General features: G+C 37.4%; 1 protein-coding gene across 2 annotated transcripts in view; it reads right to left on the bottom strand.

The window, feature by feature from the left end:
* The window catches only part of PRKN (parkin RBR E3 ubiquitin protein ligase), a 781,894-nt gene that overhangs the window by 420,190 nt on the left and 345,467 nt on the right, over positions 1-16,237 (bottom strand). The window lies entirely within an intron of this gene.

The following is a 16,237-nucleotide window of genomic DNA, read 5'->3' as shown; positions in this document are numbered from 1 at the left end:
GGACTTTATAATCATTTTTTTATGATTAAAAAGCTACAAAGACTCATCTTCTGGTTCAACATTGTTTACACCTTGGCCTGTACCTGACCATGGGGGGAAAAAGGAAAAAAACCACAACAGCTGGAAGTAGAATACACAGTTAGAAATACTGGAGCATAACACAAAGACTAGGTTAAGTAGCTTTTCTCTGTTTTATTGTTTAAATATTAAATGGCTGTAACTTCACTGAAATCTGTTTCTGTTTTCATGGGCTGCTAATGTGAATTTTGATGTTTGCTGTAAACAAATTAGACTTCTTGTTGCCAAATAAAGCCTTTACCCAACTATAATAAAACATAATGAAAATGTGAAGGGAGGACTGTTAGTAGATTCCTGGACATTTACATTACCTGCAAGGCTTGCCAGTCATTATTAGTTAAAAAAAAAAAAAAATTTCCCCCCCACCCCATGCCACCAAAGATCGTGCAGATGTCTAGCACACCTCTCAGTCGTTTACTTTCCAGGAAGAAAAGTAATATACCTTGCCACTCCTCATACAGATGCTATTCCTTACCTTTTATCAAGGGTTTACTCTCTTGGTAGCTCTTCCAATTCTACTCTATCTTTTTATAATATGAGAAACATCACACAGTATACAAGACTTACTTGTGTGCTGGACTAGTGAATGGGAAGATGGTGTTCTGAATTTGTTCTTTATTTCTTTCCTACATAATTGTTAAGATGTGTTTTATTTTACTGATGGTTAGTAAGCACCGAGGCAGCATTTTGGTGGAATTCGCTATCATAGCTCCTAGGTCTCATTCCTAAAAGCAATAGTTACCTTAAAATTGATCATGTATATATAAAATTTGCATTTATTTTCCCCAATGCACATCACTTAAATATTAACATACATGGAATTCCGTCTGCCATGTCACCAGCAGACAAAGTGTGCACCCTAAGGTCCACAGAGGGGCGTCTAGTAGGCACTTCCAGACTCCTCCATACTCAACACACCTATTTATTCCCAAGGATGAACCAGCTGTGTACCTCATCCTCTCCAAGTGTTCATTTTATATAGCAATCATCTAGTGGACTTGTACAAGCTCTGCTCCAGTTATGCTTTAAAAGGACTCAGTAACAGTTTTCCTGCTGTTTGCAAGTTATAAAATTTTTTTTTGCTTGCCTAATTGCATTTTTATATTTAAGGTGCTGGAATTAAGCATTTGCTTTGGTTTGGTGGAGGGAGGGGGGTTGTTATGTTTTAATTTATCTCATTACTTGTTTTTCTGAAAGATGCATCCTTGATTCCAATAACTTCCTTCCCCCCCAGTTCAGTAATGCTACCTTTGGATCAGTCCTCCTTAAATTTCTGTGCACATAATCTTTGATTTCAGTATAGCCACATCTCCTCCAAAGATTTAACTCTTTTTAGCTGCCCCATCTAGATTTTTCTCAACAAGCGCTCTTACTTTTATGTAGCTTCTCTTTTTTAAAATTAAGCTCAATACTTGTGACTTTCTCAGATTTTGGGAAGTTGCTGAATGTAAATGTATTACAGTGATTGTTAAAGAACAGGTTTTTGTTACTAACGTTTTAAACTAGATCCTCTGCGTTACCTTCTCTTGCATACTCTTTGATCAACTTTGCCATTAACGCAACCCAACTACATGTAAAAGTTTACTCTTGGGATCATGGTTTGACATGATACTTACCTAATTTACATGAAAGCAATTTAAGTATCCTATTATAATCATTCTTCCTATACTTTCAAGCTTTTGATTTTCCCCAGCATTAGGCTCCCTGTCATCATCTGGTCAAACAGTTGTTAATGGGAGTCTCATATTTTTTCCCTTTTCAGGCCTAGAATTTCACTCCATAAGGATACTGTGTAACTCCCTGAGTTGTCAAAGACAAGTAAGACAAACAAGTTAACGTTCCCTTAACATCTATCCCTCTTCCTTCATACTCAAATTTGTTAGTATACATTTATTAGAACATTTTTTTTTCCAATTTAGAGGAATTCAATAAGTTTGTGTATCTTTGGATAATCCTTACATAATTTACACTCGGAAAGAGGATATTAGAAAGAAAGGGTGAGAAATAAGAAGCGTGCTGTATGAAATTTGAGGGCAGGGAAACAATGGAGACGGGGCGGGGGGGGGAAGCCCCTCATAAAAAAAAAAACCAAAAAAACACAACACTAAAAAACCCCAAATGCACCCAACAAAACCCACTCAAACCCCAACCACAACTGCTTTTCCTGGTGCTGATAATAACATCAGGAGTAAATCTTCCTGATACCTCATCCCTGCATGATTAATATGAGACTCAAAGTTAATGATGCTGTGCTAGTATACAGACAAAAATAGAGTCACAAGATTGTTATACAATAAGATAATATAAAACAGTCTTGTTGAAGCAGTTCCATAGGTATATGTTATCGACTCTGGTAGTAATTATCTTCATTTCATAAGAAGAAAATATTTTAAGCTAAACTTTTAAGAGGAATTAATCTTTTAACTTCACTGAAGTTATTTCAGGAGAAAAAATCCCAAGTATTCAGTAGTTTGCAGGTCTAGGTCCATAATCACAAAAATGAAGAAGGCATAGTAATTCTTCAGGGAGAAAGCAAACGTGCGTAGGACCATTCATAAGGTTGAGCAAGATTCTAGAAAAAGTGCACATTTAAAAAGGATTTGAAGCAGTGTCACTATATAGATTATGCCGCAGTCTTATCGTAGTTGAGAAATGAGTAGCTGATTTGCAAAACGTAATCAAGAAAGCATCCTTAAAGAAACCAGAACAGAAAGGAATTGATACAATATCAACTACTGTTAGCTAGAATTCAGCTACTTCAACTAGCACCGGATCAGGTCCAAATATGCTTAACATGGAAATGTCTTTTTAGTTGTTAATAGTAACAGCAATTGTATGAATTTTGTGGCCACCTTTTAAGGTCTTACCCACAAGGGAAAGCTAGTGTGCTATACGAGACGGTGCGAACTTAAGAGCGCTCTCACTCTGCAATAATTTCCTCACAACATTTCTCATGCACACAAGAGTACTTTTCACATGAAGTAGCTCTCTCTTTGAAATAAGAATATGTCATCTTCTACTTAAGGCATGCTAAAAGCATATACACGGGGAACTAGTAGCACAGTCCCACACTATCAGCAACTACTCATCTGTTCACTCACACTGTAGCTAATAACTTCCTATGTTTTCCTTCACAAAAAAACACCCTATCCGACACTTCCTTCCCTTAACGATGGCCATAAAACCCATAAGAAAGTCAGATATATTTAACTCTTTTGACAACATTAACCAGACCCAGCTTTAAGTCAAATACATTTTCTCTTTGTTCTAGCAAGAGTTAGATCAAGTTCTTAAAGGACAAATTAACCCAGCAGGAAAAGTCCAAGAAGGACCGGCAGAATAACTTGGGTTTGTGCCTGTCTGGCAGTGAGGAGTTGCGGTGGGGAAGCAACAAAAAATAAAACCCAAATAAACAAAACCTCCTACAAAGTTCTATGCCTTGTTTTCCAAATTTGTAAGAAGGGGAAAAAATCTCCTTTCCTACTTCTGTGCTTGACATTCTTCAGGGTCATATTTTATTATTAATGATAATGCAATACACTTAAGAAGATTTAGCATGCTTGAGAATTTTAGTTTTCCACCTTCAAAGAAAAAAAAAAAGGCAAAAAAGACATTTGTCCTTGAAAGACACTGTGTATTCAAAGTGTTAATGTTTCTTTAGCAACAGCACTGCTAAATGTCATTGCTATAATTGCGTCAAAATAAAATTTGGAATTCTGGCAAGATAAACACTTTGAAATGCAATTTTTGTATTGGTCTTTCTTGAGTCTAAGAAAAGCCTGTCAAACCGCAGCCCAGCCAATCACTTGTGGTCTTGTAACACTGCACGCTGTAGTGTTTATAATTATTAGTTTGCATTAATCAAGAACACACTGTGAGAACAACAAAGCCTTCTGATTGCGAGATTAAAGCAACTGCCCCTCTTGTACACAGCTAAATGCCTCCCAGAGAAAGCTATGCATTAAAATGGATGTATCAGAGAAGACTTTTACCGTGTATAAATGGGAAAATGACAGAATAAAGACAGAAATAGAAAGAACAGCAGTGTATCATTGAGTAGAAAAAGTCACGTCAAGCGTAGTTGAGTATTTCCCAAATCACCAGGTATGGAAATTTCTATGCTTTGGCTGTATGGCAGTTGTTCCTTCCCTTTTTGAGTGGGAAAACAGGAAAAAAATTTGGCAAATGGCATATTAAATTTGAACTGAAGCTCCTAGGCAGCATACGAAGAACAGGGAGGACTGACTGCTTTTTCAATGTATGAGGGAAGTACTGGACACCTGTGTACATTCCACCAGTATATTGTACTGGAGACACAGTATGGACAGTATGGACAGTATGTGTACTTTCCATCCAGTAGCTAAGATCTGATTTCGTATTGTAAAACCACAACTAAATTTTGGTCAACGACCACTTGAAAAAAAAAAGAAAAAAAGACCACAAACAAAAATCTCTGAGAACAGAAAGAGTATCTAGAGATCTCAGATGACAAATTATTAAAAATGCAGTTGCTGACAGAACTGTTGACCTGTGAAGTCAGGGAAAGGTCAGAAGCAGAGGTCAGCAATAGAAACCAGTGACTCAAAGACTTTGAATCATTTAAGAGGCTGGAAACTATCCATGTATTCAATGCTTTGTATTTTCCCTGCTTTATATTCTCCCCCAGTGAACAATACGCAGCAGAATATCATTAAAACACATCTTTGTACCTGCTAATATCTACATGAGAGACATAAATCATTAAAATGTTGAGCAAATGACCCAACCAAGGGACAAGCATTAATGCAGAAGGATTTTTAAAATAATGTAGGAAATAATTTCAGGTACTTGAGAGGATTGGAAAAATCAGCATACGAGCCACTGAAAAGGTGCTCAATCCAATGCCAACCACGCAAGCACTCAAGACTCCTCTGCAAAATGATGGCTATTGACCTTTCTACATGAGAGTTTTTGAAGTTTGCATGGTGACCCCTCAACAGGATTTTAGTATCTTGAGGCAATAAAACAAAAAGAGCTCGCCAAAACAGTAGGATTGCTTAAAAATTAATTTCCTTTTTGCCACTCTGTGTCACAGGTATCCACACCAAGCTACCACAATTCACTGCTTCCAGTGCCAGTACACACAGACAACTCCTTCCCCCAGACATAGTAGGAACCAAGATGTATTCTGACAGTAAACATATACATGCAAACACAGCTTAACACAAGAGATTACTCCAGGGGATTAATATTACATGAACAGCAATGGATTCCACCTACTGTCACAAATCTAATTCATCTTAGCAGAGACGACACAATCCTTTTGCTGTTTTCTTTTCTTCTGCTCTTGCCAGACTCTTTTCATTGGTTCCCAGTGACAGGACGAGGGGCAACGGGCACAAGTTAGAACACAGGAAGTTCCATTCAAATACACGGAAAAACTTCTTTACAGTGAGGGTGACAGAGCACTGGAACAGGCTGCCCAGGGAGGTTGTGGAGTCCCCTTCTCTGGAGACTTTCAAGACCCGCCTGGATGCAGTCCTGAGTGATGTGCTCTAGGCAATCCTGCTCTAGCAGGGGAGTTGGACTAGATGATCTCTAGAGGTCCCTTCCAACTCTGAAGTTTCTGTGATACTCTTCTCAATGCAAGTTTGAGCTTGCTCTCACAATCGGAGTACTTCAGCCTAGAAAAGGAATTTTTTAAGGGAATGCTTGTTTTCCTACAACAGCAAAGGCATTTTTACTAAGTAATCAGAGCCTCTTGCCTCAGCACCACCTGACTAAAGCTTGTCTGCTTCTCTAAAATGTAGTACCACCCAAGAGCAAGTGACTTGTGAGACAACTACAGATAGTCAGATCCCAGAGGCTCATGAATGTCTCAGAACCGATGGGTAAGGCTGGAGAATGGTCAGCAGGTGATAAATCCACAAGGAACTGGACAAAGTCTAGAGTCTGTGAAAAGGGAAAAAGAACAGGGCTTTTTCTTGGATAGACAAACTGGTATTGATTAAGCCTGATAGTACCGGTAAACCAGTGTATTCATACTTATTCTCAACATCCCTAACCCACAATATGATTTGGTCTTCATGTTCCACACTTGTCATTTGAATGGCATTGCTGAAAGCTAGATTATTTCTTCTCAGCATAGTATGGATACAACACATTCAAACAAAAGCTTTCATCCTATTTTATTAGTGCAGTAATGCAGAAAAAAAAAATTAAGACATTTAGATACACCAATATGTTGTTATATATAAGCACTTAACAGGCTTAATTTAGGACAGCAATCTGATAATCTTTTGAAGCACTAACTAAGAAAAAAAAAAATCTAGCTGTTACGTGAGCGATACTCAATTAGACTCAGCAGAAAAGATTCAAATGGCACGTTTCGAATAGCAAAGAGATTGGAGATCTCATTTCAATTCAGAAGAAATAAATCTATTTGAATCACAACATTCACATAAAGCTCCATATTTATTTCAGCATTCTTTAACTTGACAATTATGAATACAACTGGACAATGTTTATTAAATTAGACATTTGCTAGATTTCTACTGAATACTCATATATCATGTAGACATTATTATTTTGTTCCTAAGTAAAACTCTATGAGCAGCAGTATTCGGTTTAGCACAAAATGCATTTCTCCAAATGCCCAAAGCACAACCTAACAGCATCCAACATGAGAGAGACAAGGTAAAAATAAAATTTATAAGAGGGGTTACTACTGATCTAGCCAGGAAGTGCTTGCTAGCCTTTTACAGATGTTCTATTTACAATACTTGAAAATTTATTACATTATATAATATATTGAAGATAAAAACTGACAGATTGGCAACCTTTATGACCAAATCATCTGCTTAGCCACAAAGCTTATCACAAAGGCAGAGGTAATTAAAGCTTACCCACAGTTTACACAGACCTGCAAAGGACACTTCTAGGAGCAAGAGAGTAATTCTTGTTCCAAGACTATTATTTTTTTTGACATTTCTAGTAAGACTGATACCAACTGACTCACCAACACAGGTGATAGGATACATGGATGTAACTGGCAACCCATAGTTTATTTAATAACAAAGTTATTCTTCTCTCCTACAGCCCCCATTTAAATAAATGCTACTGTGAATGATGTAACTCTGCATGTCACACCAGAGTACCAGTGAGAGTGTCTCCTACTGTACACTTCACCGCAGGTGAAACTAACCAAGGTAAACAAGGTAAAACTAACCAATTTATGATGGACTGACTTTGACATAGAATTTCCCATACAGCAGGGAGTACAGTATAGAAAAAGACTACTAAATTAGCCTTGGGGCTAGTTTTAAAGGGGTTTGTGGAATAGGAATGGCAGGACTGAAGTTAACTGTTTAGCCTACACAGCACATTAAAGAATCCATCAGAAGAAGTCTTTTGGTTATTATTGACTTCCGTCATTAGAGCAATCAATAAAGCACATGGATAGCTTTATTCACATGAGAAATAATACCAAAGTAGAGTAAATCACATGTTGGAAGTCTTTAAGGGATTGAATCTACTGGTTTGATTTACAGTGGTATCTTAGACATGAAGTTTTCCTTTACAAGTGCCCAGCCTAATTAGTAAATTGACAGTTTTATGTCAATAGTTGTAACTCTTTCAAAATTCAGCAAATTGTCAACTACTTAACTGCTTGCAGTTGTGCAATTAGGAAGACTTCCTGCGTGATAGTTATTTCAAATCAAAGATCAGAAGATTGCATCTGCAACTGAAGACTCAGGTAAGTATAGTAAAAATAACTTCCATCGTGTCATTTTATTGATCATTACATTTTCTTTCTTATCACAGGTATCTTTGTTCAAAAAAATCAAAAGAAAACAAAAGAAAACTTCTTAATAAGATGTTTTTAATAAGTTTTGGTCTTTCTTTTCTTTCATATTTTATTGTAGGACATGGATTTGCAAGAGCAATCCCTCTGACCACAACTGAATTATGAAGGCTCATGCAAAGATACCCAAGATAAGGGTCTTCAGAGTCACCTCTTCGTCAATAACATTTTACAATGTGCACTGCGTTGACAGCACAAACAGTTATTATATAAGCAAAACACTGATTCATAATGTGCTTTTGGAAAGTTATTTTGGTGGGCCCTCCCCACCAAAAAGGGGAAAAAAGAGAATAAAAAGAATTCAAATACAACAACTGCAGCTGAGAAATTGAACTAAAAAAATCCCACTGTTCCTTGACTGCTTGAGAGGAACGTAGTTAAACATTAGACTTGAAAGAGAAAAAGAGAGAGAGATAACTATGAAAGAAGTGGATGTAAAGTCTCCTAAAACAACCAAGCAAATGCCATTCAAGCAATCTGTCAGACTAATTATTTCTAATCTATAAATGCAAAATATATTACGCTCTGCCTGGATTCCATTAAATGCTTTTTCAAGACTGAAAGACAACGACATAACTGGAGAAAAAAACCTGCAATTCTATAAATATGCCATGTATCTACTGTATCCATTGAAATTACAGCATTCAAAAAAAAAGCAATCCACAGTTACAGCTGTTAACACCAGCAAATCCCATTGAGGTCAGTATAACCAGGAGCATAATAATAATAATTAAAAAAACAAAACCAGAACCAACTCCTCTGGCTTCAATCGCTGTTAGTGCTGTGGCGACTTTTCAGGGTCCTTCCTGAAGGGAAGCGGGCAGCCGGCCGCCACGCCAGGGAGCTCACAGACAGGAGAAATCAAAACCCCAAAGGCACGTCCCTCTTCTGGGCCGAGCCGAGCACGCCCCAACAGGAGCGACGACACTCACGGTTGTTTGAGCTACAACTCTCTACTTTAAAAATATTCACCCATGTTTTACGGGCTTTTGGCTGAAATCAGGAAGTGTAACGACTGTTTTCAAAGCCTACCCAAAATACTGCTTCTATTCCTAACCTTTCCAACACCCAGGTCACAGTTACAAGCTGTAAACTGACTAACTGTGAATTAAAGCTTAACTCGTACCTCAGCTTTTTTCTAAAATGGCAGCTGCCCGCAGCACATGGACTTTGTCCCACAGGATTTTCTGGGCTGTGAGGAGCAGCCCCAGGGAAGCACCACCAGGGCCCGGCTGCAGGCGGCAGCCTCCCCCGGGCCCCACCGCAGCCCGGGGCAGGGTGAAAGGGGGCTACCGGGGCCAGGCCGCTCAGGCCTGCTGAGGCCTGTTCTGTGCCCTCAACAAAAAAAAAAACAAACAAACAAACAAAAAACCCCCAGTTATTAGCATAAGGATGAACTATTCTTAACCACACAAGGAGTCGATCCCTTTGAGTCAGGGAGCTCCTGGGACACATCAGCTATTCAGAGGTGAAGCACCTTCAGGATCTGATAGCAAATGCTCATGTCTTTCAACTCTCCTTAACCGGGTGGTAGGGTTAAAATTCATTAAACATATTTGATATCCAATATGAAAATGTGCTGGTGATTCTGTAACTCACAATAAATAGGGATTACACTGAACTCCTTCCTTAAGGAGAATCTTTGAGAAGTGTATGGGTGGAATTCACAGTTTCTGTGTGAAGGAATTTATTTTTTTTCCTAGTTACAACTACAATTTCATCTTGAACATGAAACAATTTAATCCAAAAGTTCTATCCTACAGAGACATTTAAGCAACTCTATATATTTTTAGGCAGAGAAGATCTGGTTAGTCCTGCAATTCAAATGAATCATGAACTATGTCTGCATGGGAAATCCATGAACTAAATAAAGTAGTATACAAAAATACAATATCTAAAATAAACCAATATGTAAACCAAGGACTACCATTAGCATTTTGCTAATAATGCTAATTAGACATCTTGTAATTCAAATTAACCTGAGTTGTAGTTAAATAAAGGTATTAAACCAAAGATGTAAAATAAAAAAACCCCTAAACCTCATGAATATTCCACAGTAGTAATTTAATTCAGATGTGATAATTGCATGTCACATTGTTCAATTTTAAGTATTTTTCTTTGACAAGGATTTTAAAACATCTTTTGACAGTGAGATGAAGGTAGAACATTCCCGTTACAGACAATACCTGGAGAAGCCATCGGCTCATCGATTTACATTCGTAAGTCAGCGTTAGACAACACATCAGATCAACTACTAGATCCATATGGAGAGGATACTGCCCTTAGCTACACGTTCCTGCTATTCTCTGTCCCTCTCTGAGCTATCATCTACTACGCCCTTATTTCCACTATTCTTACTTTATCCAAAGGTTCTCTCTCCCATTCCAGTGGAAAGACCCACCTTCTGCGGGTACTAGATTCATTCACAAAGTGGGGTGAGGATCCGTTCCGCATTTTAACTAAGAATAAATTACTAAATGAATCAACACAAAGGTCTGAAGCAAAAGAGCCACTAGCAAGAGACTAACTTCATACGGTGTTCAAGCAATGTTTTCAGTTACGACAGTTACCTAAAACTGTAAAATCAAGATTACACACTACAGTATCTGAAGAAAATAGATTGCTATATAGTCCATTTTTGATTTTACACTTAATCAGAAACCCTGAAAGACAAAACCGTACCAATTTCAGCAACAATATTCCTATGTTCCAAAAGGAAAGATAATAGGATGTCAAAGGTTTCTTAAAAAAAAAAAGAATAAAAAAAACCAAAACCCCAACTAAATAACATTACCATATTTGCTATTTTTCCTGAGTGCTACAATTCTTGTAAATTTACACACCCACCACAGCACTCACAGGTGAATACATCTTTATTCTAGGCATTCAGAAATACAGGAAACCCTGCATCAAGTGGATTATTCAGATTAATTCAAGAGTGACTTAAGGTTATGTTGCAAGCATGGTGTTTTTAGGGTTTGGTTTGGTTTTTTTTTTCCTCTCCAAACAAAATCCTGCTAAGACACATAGAAGAAGTGAAAAGTAGATTCTTTAAGCATTTTACACGAGCACATAACTAGTGCTCAAGAATTCAGGCTGTGCCAGGCAGGTCAGTGAAAGCTTGGGGAGAGGTCCCATCCGTCACACAGAACCCCTGGCTGGCAGGCAGACATCCGATCGTGCAAACGCTAGTGAGAGCAGCTAGTGTGACACGCCAGGAAGAAATTAAGAAAAAGCAGCAAAAGGGACCAAAAAACTAAAAAATAAAAGTAACCAGGAAATAAAGACAGGCAAGAATTCATCCCTGCGAAATAAAACTGCTGCTCTGGTGTTGCATGATAGACAGTACAGGACCTCTTCTCACAGCAGAAAATCCCTCAGCTAAGAGCCTGTTTTGGATTATGGTACCTCAATTTTATCTGGATCTGATGTGCTATGCTAAATCCCTTGAAGTAAACAAGCATTAATTAAAAAACTGTCTGTAGGTATCTCTACTAAACTACGTGGTCTGACCCCTAGAAATCTGACATAAGAGCAAAGTTCAGGATCCTGACTTTGCCACCAAGGCACTGCATATACAGGGAGGAGTTAAACGTGATCCAAAAGAGCCACTGAATAACACAGAGATATATTCCTATAACGTAGTATCAAATCCCCAGACTTTTTCATTCTCCTACAGCAGTGTTTTAAAGACTGCAGCTCAGGCTGTTTTTCATCTCTCTACCCCCCTCTGGTTGCATGAATCTTGAATTATTCTTGAATTATTTTCTGCATACTGGCACAACTGGGAAATGCCTAGGATTAACCTCTCTGGCTTTCACCCTAATTACAGAAGGGGTAAATCAACTCAGACTAAAGGGGCATGTAAACCCAACTTGCCCATTTTCTGACAGAAGCTCTTGAGGACACCTCTGCATGAAGGTAAAGGGCGCCCCTACCATCTGAATTTTGTAACAACCCAATCTTGTTGGTGCATACAAGGTGATCTCTGTGAATTTCTTACTGGATCAGGCCTTGAAGAAGATTAAGTTGGAGAAATGACACATTTCTTTATACCTGCTCCTAATTGTTCATTTAATTCTAGGAGCTGGTTTGCTTTAATAAGAGGATTTTTAAGCATAAGCATGGAATTTACCTGTACTCCAGTCTTCTAAAAAGACAGACACCTGCAAGTTTTAAAAGGCAACTGAGCAAGGCACTGCTTGGATAATTCCACTCTGCACCCACCCTATTTCAGGCTCATCAGTGCTTTCCTAGCCTTTCGTTTCCTTCCATACAATACAGTGAGATACTCTGATATAAAATAAGTAACTCTCCAGTCATGAGTGGTACATTTGAAGTCACTTCACAAGCATTAGAATGTACAGAAATAGGTTACTTTTAGAGATGGCTGCTATCAAGATATTTTGAAACGCATAAGTCAGGATAGGTCATCCAGAAACTACATAAAATACCATTTAATTTCATGGTGAACTTCAGATTTCTGCTGAATTCTGAACAGTGCAAGTGAAAGATTTTAGTTTTATAGACATGGTATCTGTATTTCATTCATGGAGGTTACAACTTGCATTCAAATTACTGAATCCATTCCAGGCTAAGATCACTTGTAAACTGAGTACGCTAATAATTTCTTAGTTTTAGAAATGAGCAGGCCCTCAGACATAAAAATCAGGGTACCTCTCCATTGGCTGGACAGCCATTGCAAACTAATCTACATTTCCACAGCCCTCATTAAATTTTTTTCTGAAGACAGAGTTTCCGTTTCTCTTACTGCAATCTCTTTTAGTATCTCTTTCTTTTGTCACAGGGAAAGACAACAGTTATATTATTTAAATGTTTAGCATTTTATAACACAAGACTAATATTCTGACTATCACTGGGATGTTGTTTTCCTTGCTTATGGCTCAGTGTAAACCGTGACAACAAATAAAATTGAGGTGATTAAATAGAATTAATATTATGACTAATTCACAGTTCAGTGCTTATGGCAGTGGCTTAATCAGTACTTTTTATTTATTTATCATCATCAGGCTTAGCTATAACAAATTTAGTTATAATAATGAAAAGGGTCTAGAACTGGCACTTTAATCAGAACATAGATGTGTGGTACGGCACACTATATATTAATAAACAAGAATGTGCAAAACTTCCTCAAACACACCGGCTCAGCCATTCAATTCTACACAACTGCTCTTCATAACTGTGTTCTATCATTTCAGGTCTTACACATTTCCCTAAGACTTAGTTTCTATATTAGGTACAAGTTCTTCTTCATTGTTACTCTCTGCTCTTTATTTCAAGTTTTGGCCTGCTCTAGTCTGAACAGACACTATACCAGCAGAGCAACTAATAGCCCAAAACTGCAACTCTGTAAATGAGATAATTATAATTTGAGGTTGAGGTAACGGCTTCTCTTTGTAAAGATAAAGCATATGTAAGCCTATCACTGCTAGATAGAGTGCAGACTGTAGACAAGAAAATGCAGTGGAATATCTCCTTGTTGCAAAAATTGATACCAAATACTGCACAGGGAATGCCTCTGATGAAAACCAAAAGCTTCCAATACACTGAATCCTTTCTGGACGAGAGGAAAACCAAGTAATTAATCATCTTCACACAACTACTTTACCCCATCTCTTAAACTGGGAGATGCTTTACTTATCTATACCTAGAAGTAAAGAAAAGCTATAAAAGAGTTGCCACCTGGAGTGAATTTTGTTTTATTTTTTGACAGCAAGTTAAAACAGGATCTAATGGCTTTTCTCCTAGCTTTATTAATTTGGAATGCCAGTAACAGCCAAAATCAGTAGAATGCTATGTTATAAACACACAGAACTCTAATACACACTAATAAGAGTGCCATTTTACACATCAGTGTTATGTTGCCTTCCTTTTAATTCATACCAATATCCTTCCATTAATTCCACTTGAACAATTTCTGAATTGTCAATACAAGGTTGTAAGTTTTTCTCTCATACAATTTCTACAAGTTTGCACACTGCTGGAACACCAAACAAATATTCTCGAGGTATTATGCATTTTGACAGTGCATTTGGAACTGAAAAAGACACCCTTAAAAATTTTAGCAAAATAAAGAACATATTCACGCTCTCTGATTCTTGAGCTCTCACCTGCTACATTCTCCCAAGCTTCCTTATGTGGGAGAATACTTTTGAAAAGAAGTCTTATATTCTAGAGCTTTGGTGCTACCACCACGTAGCTACAGACATACATTTACACATGATAATTATTCATAAGCATTTAATTACACTGTGCAAATATCCATACACTGCATTGGACAAACTCCCATCAGGTATAATGCCTTTGAGATAAAGGGTCACATAAGCACAGAGCACAATCCTATCACAAACAGGAAACAGGAGATTGCAGTTCTGTAGTAATCAATTTACTGTATTATAGAAAGGGTTTGTAGTCCAATATCTAAAAGGAATAGCTCTGGACTAGGATTTGAAAAAACAGGTTTCTTTTCAGAGCTCTCACTTGCCTACTGAGTGGCTTCGGGAAAGACACTTCCTCTCTTTGCCCACCAGTTTCTAAATCCATAATATATTGATTTTCTTCATATTCCCTCAGAGCTACTGAGAAGTCCTCGATTTTAAATTAAGCATAACCCATAACTTAGTATAAATTTAACTATGCTAATAACAACAATATTGATTTAAAAATAAAAATTGTTACAGAAATGAAAAATTGAAGTAGTCCAACTGGCTCTTGTTATAAAATTATGTTTTCCATTGAAATCAGAAGAAGGATTTCTTCTCTACTTGGATCTTAAAAAAATAAAAATAAAATTATAAAAAAAAAATCCCTGAACCAGCATTGTCTGTCAGCATTACAAACAAACAACATGAAATATCATCAGCTCTGTACTTTATTTCTCTTCAGCAGACTTAAAGACTGTATTTCCTATTACACTGGGGAAACTACTTGATTTTAAGCTCAGCAAATTGTTGCCTTTTACAATCATGGTTTGCAATTAACTTCTCATCCTTAATGTAAGTATAGAAATAATCTATCAACTCATGCATTGACACTTTCATCTAATTATACTGTATGATCACAGAAACACACTACCTTATGAAAAATATGCATGTGTTGGTAGGTGTCTATGCATCCGATATTTCAAATCATTTCCTTGAAAAGCTAACTCAAGGGGGGAGGGGGAACAAAAAAACCCAAAACAACAAACCAAAACCCTCAACCCTTAACAGCTCCTTTACAGCTGTTTTATGTTTTTCATGATAGCAATCCCTGTTATCTCAAATTGATATGCATATGCCAGCTATATTCAGCCTTGCCTCATTTGTTATAAAAGCAATGACCTTTCAAACACTTTCCCAGTCTTCCTTTAAAAGCAATAACCACAAACAAACATGTGAGTGCCAGTGAAGTGGAAAATTAGCCTTTTGAAACAAGTAAACCATCCTCCCTGCCAATATTAAGAAAACTGTAAGACTGAACAACAACAAAAAAAGCATGCTGAACCATGTAAGGCTGATTTTACCGTGCACGCTCCAAAAAAGTCCTTGACATTGCTAATGTTTGTCTTGCGTATAGGTCCCAGAGCCAAACCTCCATCTGGAAGAGATTTGAACTACCATCCAGAGGCATTTCAGGATCTGAACCAAAAGGTTTACAGCATTACAATCCAGTTAATTCTATTGCTTCTAATTCCAGCTGGACTTAAAGTCTTATCTCTGCACTCCAGGCCTTCAGATACAGCCTATCACGGTAACACCAATTCCCAGAGAATTCAACTCCATGACCCGAGTGAGATTAAATCCCTCCAGATAGCCCAAGTAAATGGCTCATAACTCGTTTCTGTCACTTTCGCTAATGCCTTTGTACCGTGAAAGAAACCAGCAAAGGTGTAAATATCTACAAATTATTAACTGCACTTTTTCCCTTGACTCGTATCAGCGATTCCAGTTGTCTGGTTCCTGCTGAGAACATCACAGATATTTACTGGCTGAACTTTCTCTTTAAATACTGCACTAATCAGCTACTGAATATTTGTACTCTTATCAACCTGACTGCTGTTATTTTTGGTGAAATACATAAACAGGCACAGAGATATAAATAAATAGAGAAAAGCTGAGGGGAAAAGGAAATGTATATTTGATGCTAGTTGTACTTAAACTCCCTCAAGTCAGGTAATTCCACAGCACGTCTCATGTTAAGTAGTTTCACCCAAAAGAAAGCAGATATAAGCTGAAACGAAGCATTTCAAGTCTGCTCATCATGACATATTTAGTTTCTACTCATGAGGACACATTTATTTTAACAAACTGAAGA

Source organism: Rissa tridactyla, chromosome 3, assembly GCF_028500815.1.
Source record: "Rissa tridactyla isolate bRisTri1 chromosome 3, bRisTri1.patW.cur.20221130, whole genome shotgun sequence".
Classification (NCBI taxonomy): Eukaryota; Metazoa; Chordata; class Aves; order Charadriiformes; family Laridae; genus Rissa; species Rissa tridactyla.
The sequence above is the reverse complement of the archived record's forward strand: the minus strand, read 5'-3'. Positions and strand labels throughout refer to the sequence as shown.